Below are 7352 nucleotides of genomic sequence, written 5' to 3'. Positions count from 1 at the left end.
CACACACACACACACACACACACACACACACACACACACACACACACACACACACACACACACACACACACACACACACAAACAAAGACACATTTGGTGGTCTGCCAGTTTGCTTTTCGACACATGTGATAACTATACATATGTCTGTATGGATGTAATTGCGTGCAAGCGTCCGTGCGTATGCGTGTTAGTGCTTGTCTGTGTCTGTCTGGCTTGTCTTAGCAAGATCGATCGATGAATGTTGTCGTTTTCTCTCTGTGTGTGTGTGTGTGTGTGTGTGTGTGTGTGTGTGTGTGTGTGTGTGTGTGTGTGTGTGTGTGTGTGTGTGTGTGTGTTTCTGTGTGTGTGTGTGTCTGTGTCTGTGTGTGTTTGTGTGTTAGAAACAGAAAGAGGGACAGAGAGAGCAGGGGACAGAGAGAGAGAGAGAGAGCGAGAGAGAGAGAGAGAGAGAGAGAGAGAGAGAGAGAGAGAGAGAGAGAGAGACGCACACACACATACACACACACATACACACACACACTCACACACACACACATCCACACACACACACACACACGATACAAACACTCACATACACACAGATAGAGAACAACAATTAATGTTGACTTCCAGGATGATAGTTTGATGTCGACGCTTGGAAGACTTGCGTTTTTTTTAACTGAAGACTGTAGATGCTACGAAAAATTAAAGGTATTAGAATGATCAATCGAACCAAATGAAAATCAAACAGAAACAGAACACAAGGACAAGTTTCATTCTGATCATGCTGTAGTTTTCTTGTATTCTTCTGACTTCACTGTCAGATACGAGAATAACATAGTTGTCAGAAAGAAACAACACACACTGACATAGACAAACACACTAAACAGAGAAAGAGCCACACAGCAGGGACTTCAGATATAATTTTTATTAAGCCTCTATCAAAACGAAACACATACACCAAAAAGATTCTGACAAACGATACTAGCTTCATCACAATCAAAACACGTGTTCATATCCTAGATTCCTCTGTTAACATAAACTCCTGTTCAAATAAAAATCTCATAGGATACATGTTCACAATTTGTTTTTTAATCAGTCCAGTGAAGACACTATATAAACATCGAATTTAAAATTAAGTTTAATCAACGCCTTCATTAATGTCAACGTAAGAATACTAATAAAAACAGATCTACATAATCTAAGATTCAACCAGATGACATGACATTCTTTTAGGCTAGGCTACAGTCGTTTATTTTACACGTTTTTCAAGTGATTCAGTTGTTCTGCTTGATTCCATCAACGCGTGTGCTTACAAGGTCACTGAAAGACGCCCTACAATTTCAAACAAGATGCTTTAACCGTTAATCGTTTGTGAACAGTATTTTCAGATCGACTACATTCACTTATTGTTTGTGCCAATGGATTTAAGAAAGGCTGCAGTCCTTTATCATTTGTGCCAAGTGGCTTCAGAAAAGCTACAGTCGTTTATTGGTTATGCCACGTCATTTCAGATAGGCTCTAGGCGTTTATTGTTTATGCCAATTGGTTTCAGAAATTCTAAAATCTGTGTTATTGTTTGAGGTAAGTAATTTCAGATAGGCTCTAGGCGTTTATCGTTTATGCCAAGTGGTTTCAGAAATTCGACAGTCGTTGTTATTGTTTGTGGTGAGTGATTTGAGACAGGCACTATGCGTCAATCGATTGTGCCAAGTGGTTTCAGAAAGACTACAGTCGTTTACTGGTTATGCAAAGTGGTTTCAGAAAGCCTACATGCGAACCTTGTTTGCGCCAGGTGATTTTAAATAGGCTCTTTTCGTTTATCGTCTGTGCTAAGTGATTTCAGATTGGCTCTAGTCGTTTATCGTTAGTTTCAATTGATTTCAGAAAGGCTCTAGTCATGTATCGTTTGCGTCAATTCATTTAAGATATTTTCTAGTCGTTTGTCGTTTGTTTCAAAGTGATTTCAGATAAGCTTAAGTTGTTTGTCGTTTGTGCCAAGTAATCCTTGTTAGGTTCTAGTTGTTTATTGTTTTTGCTAAGTTATCTCAGGTAAGCCAAAATCGTTTGTCGTTTGTGTCAAATTTTGTTTGATAGGTTCTGGTCGTTTATCATGTTTGCTTAATAATCTCAGACAGCTAGGCTACTGTCGTTTATTTTTTGTGCCAAGTGATGTCCACGCTGCAAAGCCCGGCGCCCTGGCGGCGGGTGTTATTCATGATGGCACGGTTCATGCCAAGGTAAAGGTCGAAGTTCTTCCCGTACTTATCATGCTGGCCGTCGAGGGTGAACAGCTCCTTGGACTCGTACTGGATTATCCCGAGGTCGTTGACGGCTTCAATGGACAGGTCCTTGACGGTCAGGGTGATGTTAGGTGAGGCGAGAAGGGTTTTGTGGAGATAGAGCAATTGGGATAACGCTTCTTTTCTTTGTCCTCTGTTTGTGAAGCCATTGAAACTCTCAAGTCCTCCTGCCGCTCACCTTCTGAAACATGAAAGCAAACGAGTTTTGTTGGTTTTAATTCATTATTCCATATCACACACACACACACACACACACACACACACACACACACACACACACACACACACACACACACACACACACACACACACACACACACACACACAAACGCAAGCATACACGCACGCATGCAAGCAAACAGCACTCGCAGGCACGGACGCACGCACGCGCGCACACACACACACACACACACACACACACACACTCTCACACACACACACACACACACACACACACACACACACACACACACACACACACATACAGAGGCATTCTCACAGAGAGGACGACTTCTTGTAATCTATCATATTTTTTGAACTGACTCAAACGCCAAGCAGAAGTAAGGGGTCAACGGGAATATGTATTTTGATCTAACCTGCGAAGCTTACGTTGTCTCGGACAGCTCTCCTGCGTTTCTCTCAGGAACTGAGACCCAGGCGCGCTGCATCTTATCCAGTTGGGCAGTCAGACACTTGCACAAATCTTTGTCCTGGAGTGAATAGACACATACTCAATGTCAACATTCACAAGATGCAATTTGTTTGGTTACAAGTAAGCTTATGGTGTTTATGCCTATGGTGCTTTTATTTTGACAGAGACAAAACAAACTCAATCACACAAAGAAAGGAAAAAGGCACACACACACACACACACACACACACACACACACACACACACACACACACACACAGACACACACACACAGACACACAGACAGACACACACACACACACACACACACACACACACACACGATCTAAAAATCGCCCAATAATCTACACAGTTCTGTTTGGAGTTTGTGATTATGTCGCCACACAAAAGAAACACCTTGAGACTCGTGTCCTACTGTTGGCCTTTGTTTGATGGAGAGTACCTAAATTTGCACAGGTTTTGTTTACTAGCGAATTAGATGATTACCATCATTTACAAAATAATAGGTCGTTGAACCGAATCGGGATTCCAACGCAGAAGAGCATGTCGACGAAACAGTTCCTCTAGTTCGAATTCACTTTGTTAAATAGCATGGCTACAAGCAACTTCGAGTCGATCTACATTGTAGAAGTGATTGCCGTATGTACCTTGGGCTGAATTGTTATTGTTAAATTCGCCAGAAAAAAAATCCCGTTTTCACGAGTATATCTGTAAGTGTTAATCAATGTCCTTGACAGCCTCACCGTCTTTATTACCAGCCGGAGACGCTTGCACTCAGCACAACAACGCCGAAGTGGATGGTCAAAATGTATCGGGGTGTGGGGCAGGGACAAGCCAGGTATCGAAGTTTCCTACGGTCAGCTCTACTCGGACACAGACTTCGTGGAGGGGTAGGTCACAGTCAGCATCAAGGACGAGGTCATTAGCGCAACCAACGGCCATAGGACATTCTACATGGACTCGTGCCAGAAACTCTTCAGTCTAAACGGTCAGCCCGACAATGAAGGTCCGGTCAACTATGACGTGTATTTCGCCATGAATCGCGTTGTGGGCACTCGCCGCCGGCACGGAACTGGGCTGTGCAGAGCCGAAGTCACGTGGTATTCAGAGTGAGGTTGTAGAATCCATGACCGTTCTGCGAGGTAGGGGAAGGGCCCCTAATATGGACCACTTTTTGTTTATTGCTGATAACTAGCTTGTTTTCTTGCGAAGAAGTTTCATTTTGTGGTTGGTAGTCCTTCTCTCTTAGTTTAACCGTTAGGCCTAATTAGAGTGAAATAGCTTTGATAGACCTTCAGCAAAAATTAAATACAGAAAAAATCACTAATGGTCCATATTAGGAGCCTGGGCGCCCAATATGGACCAGTGAAGCGGCCTTCACGAATCACTGTAAAAAGCCCCCTATACTTCAAAATAACATGATACGACTTAGTGTGCAAGTCAGACTAATTCAAATATGCTTTAGATTTAGCTGTTTCGGGTTGATGAGAGCATTATTTGAAGCTTATCAAAAACAGAGTGAAAATAAGTGAAATTATCAACTTCCAAAAAAAAAAAGACTATTTGTTGTTATTTTTTGAAATCTCGATGGCTAGTTATAGGTTATTTTCAGCAAGCTTCTTAATGAATTGATTAAAATTGCCTTTAGTTTTTATTTTCTTCGATTTGTTGAAGGTGGTCCATATTAGCGGACTCACCCATACTTTAAGATTTTGCTATTATTTTTTTTTTGCAGTACAATCTCGGGGTACACACTGTTAAAATGTAACAAATACTGTCTTAGCTGTCATATATAGCCATTTTTGTGTTATGAAAGCTTTGGCTGTGGACAGAAACGAGTCCGTTTTAGGCGGCGAGTTTAGAGTGAACGCTGCCAAAAGTGAAAAAAAGAAAAAACGCCTAACGGTTTTGAGGTTTGTGTTTCTGCATTTGTTTTGACAAGTGCAACTTATCCAGAGAGGGTGAATAAAGCGAATGAAATTATTTTGAGCGCTCTAACGCCGTTAGTTTGTCAGAACATAATGTGGTCCATATTAGGAGCCGGTCCATATTAGGAGCCTTTCCCCTACTGTGTCTATTATTCGTGGAGAATTTTTTTTTCGGTAGAATACGGCAAAAAATGTCAATAAATCAGAGTGTGAGACACTGACCAAAACGATGGCATGGTTTTTGAAAATTGATCATACAGAAAATATCCAGACAAAAAATGTTCTTCGTTGGATCTTTTCTGCCAACACAGCGTGTGTGTGCGTGTGTGTGTGTGTGTGTGTGTGAGAGAGAGTGTGTGTGTGTGTGTGTGTGCGTGTGCGTGTGTGTGAGAGAGAGAGAGAATGTGCGTGCGTGAGTGCGTGTGTGTGTGTGTGCGCGCGCGCATGCGTGTGCAAGCGTGTGTGTGCGTGTGTGCGTGTGTGCGTGTGCTCGTGTGCGTGCACGCATGCGTGTGCAAGCGTGTGTGGGTGTGCGTGTGCACGTTGCGCGTGTGCGTGCGTGCGTGCGTGTCAGAACACACACACACACACACACACACACACACACACACACACACAAACACACATTTGGTGGTCAGCCAGTTAGCTTTTCGACACATGTGATGACTATACATATGTTTGCACACACACACACACACACACATACACACACACACACACACACACACACACACACACACACACACACACACACACACACACACACAACCACAAACACACAAACACACATTTGGTGGTCTGCCAGTTAGCTTTTCGACACATGTGATAACGATAAATATGTTTGCACACACACACACACACACACACACACACACACACACACACACACACACACACACACACACACACACACACACACACACACACACACACACACACACACACACACATTTGGTGGTCTGCCAGTTTGCTTTTCGACACATGTGATAACTATACATATGTCTGTATGGATGTAATTGCGTGCAAGCGTCCGTGCGTATGCGTGTTAGTGCTTGTCTGTGTCTGTCTGGCTTGTCTTAGCAAGATCGATCGATGAATGTTGTCGTTTTCTCTCTGTGTGTGTGTGTGTGTGTGTGTGTGTGTGTGTGTGTGTGTGTGTGTGTGTGTGTGTGTGTGTGTGTGAGTGTGTGTGTGTGTGTGTGTGCCTGTGTGTGTTTGTGTGTTAGAAACAGAAAGAGGGACAGAGAGAGCAGGGGACAGAGAGAGAGAGAGAGCGAGAGAGAGAGAGAGAGAGAGAGAGAGAGAGAGAGAGAGAGAGAGACGCACACACACATACACACACACATACACACACACACACACACATACACACACACACACACACACACACACACACACACACACGATACACACACTCACACACACACAGATAGAGAACAACAATTAATGTTGACTTCCAGGATGATAGTTTGATGTCGACGCTTGGAAGACTTGCGTTTTTTTAACTGAAGACTGTAGATGCTACGAAAACTTAAAGGTATTAGAATGATCAATCGAACTAAATGAAAATCAAACAGAAACAGAACACAAGGACAAGTTTCATTCTGATCATGCTATAGTTTTCTTGTATTCTTCACTGTCAGATACGAGAATAACATAGTTGTCAGAAAGAAACAACACACACTGACATAGACAAACACGCTAAACAGAGAAAGAGCCACACAGCAAGGACTTCAGATATAATTTTTATTAAGCCTCTTTCAAAACGAAACACATACACCAAAAAGATTCTGACAAACGATACTAGCTTCATCACAATCAAAACACGTGTTCATATCCTAGATTCCTCTGTTAACATAAACTCCTGTTCAAATAAAAATCTCATAGGATACATGTTCACAATTTGTTTTTTAATCAGTCCAGTGAAGACACTATATAAACATCGAATTTAAAATTAAGTTTAATCAACGCCTTCATTAATGCCAACGTAAGAATACTAATAATAACAGATCTACATAATCTAAGATTCAACCAGATGACATGACATTCTTTTAGGCTAGGCTACAGTCGTTTATTTTACACGTTTTTCAAGTGATTCAGTTGTTCTGCTTGATTCCATCAACGCGTGTGCTTACAAGGTCACAGAAAGACGCCCTACAATTTCAAACAAGATGCTTTAACCGTTAATCGTTTGTGAACAGTATTTTCAGATCGACTGCATTCACTTATTGTTTGTGCCAATGGATTTAAGAAAGGCTGCAGTCCTTTATCATTTGTGCCAAGTGGCTTCAGAAAAGCTACAGTCGTTTATTGGTTATGCCACGTAGTTTCAGATAGGCTCTAGGCGTTTATTGTTTATGCCAATTGGTTTCAGAAATTCTAAAATCTGTGTTATTGTTTGAGGTAAGTAATTTCAGATAGGCTCTAGGCGTTTATCGTTTATGCCAAGTGGTTTCAGAAATTCGACAGTCGTTGTTATTGTTTGTGGTG

General features: G+C 41.9%; 1 protein-coding gene across 3 annotated transcripts in view; it reads right to left on the bottom strand.

Moving 5' to 3' along the window:
* Positions 1–889: 889 nt before the first annotated feature.
* LOC138975683 (uncharacterized) overlaps positions 890–7352 on the bottom strand; it is a 13464-nt gene continuing 7001 nt past the window's right edge. For 2 of the 3 annotated variants that reach the window (XR_011458713.1, XM_070348420.1), the window contains one exon: positions 6592–7352. This exon is cut by the window's right edge. The gene's annotated coding sequence lies outside the window, so the exon portion shown is untranslated. Of the gene's footprint in view, positions 1708–6591 lie in introns of those variants that run through there. The other variant, XR_011458714.1, reaches the window with a different exon arrangement.

The sequence above is a fragment of the Littorina saxatilis genome, linkage group LG9 (genome assembly GCF_037325665.1).
Source record: "Littorina saxatilis isolate snail1 linkage group LG9, US_GU_Lsax_2.0, whole genome shotgun sequence".
NCBI lineage: Eukaryota > Metazoa > Mollusca > Gastropoda > Littorinimorpha > Littorinidae > Littorina > Littorina saxatilis.
This window is presented reverse-complemented; position numbering and strand designations above follow the sequence as displayed.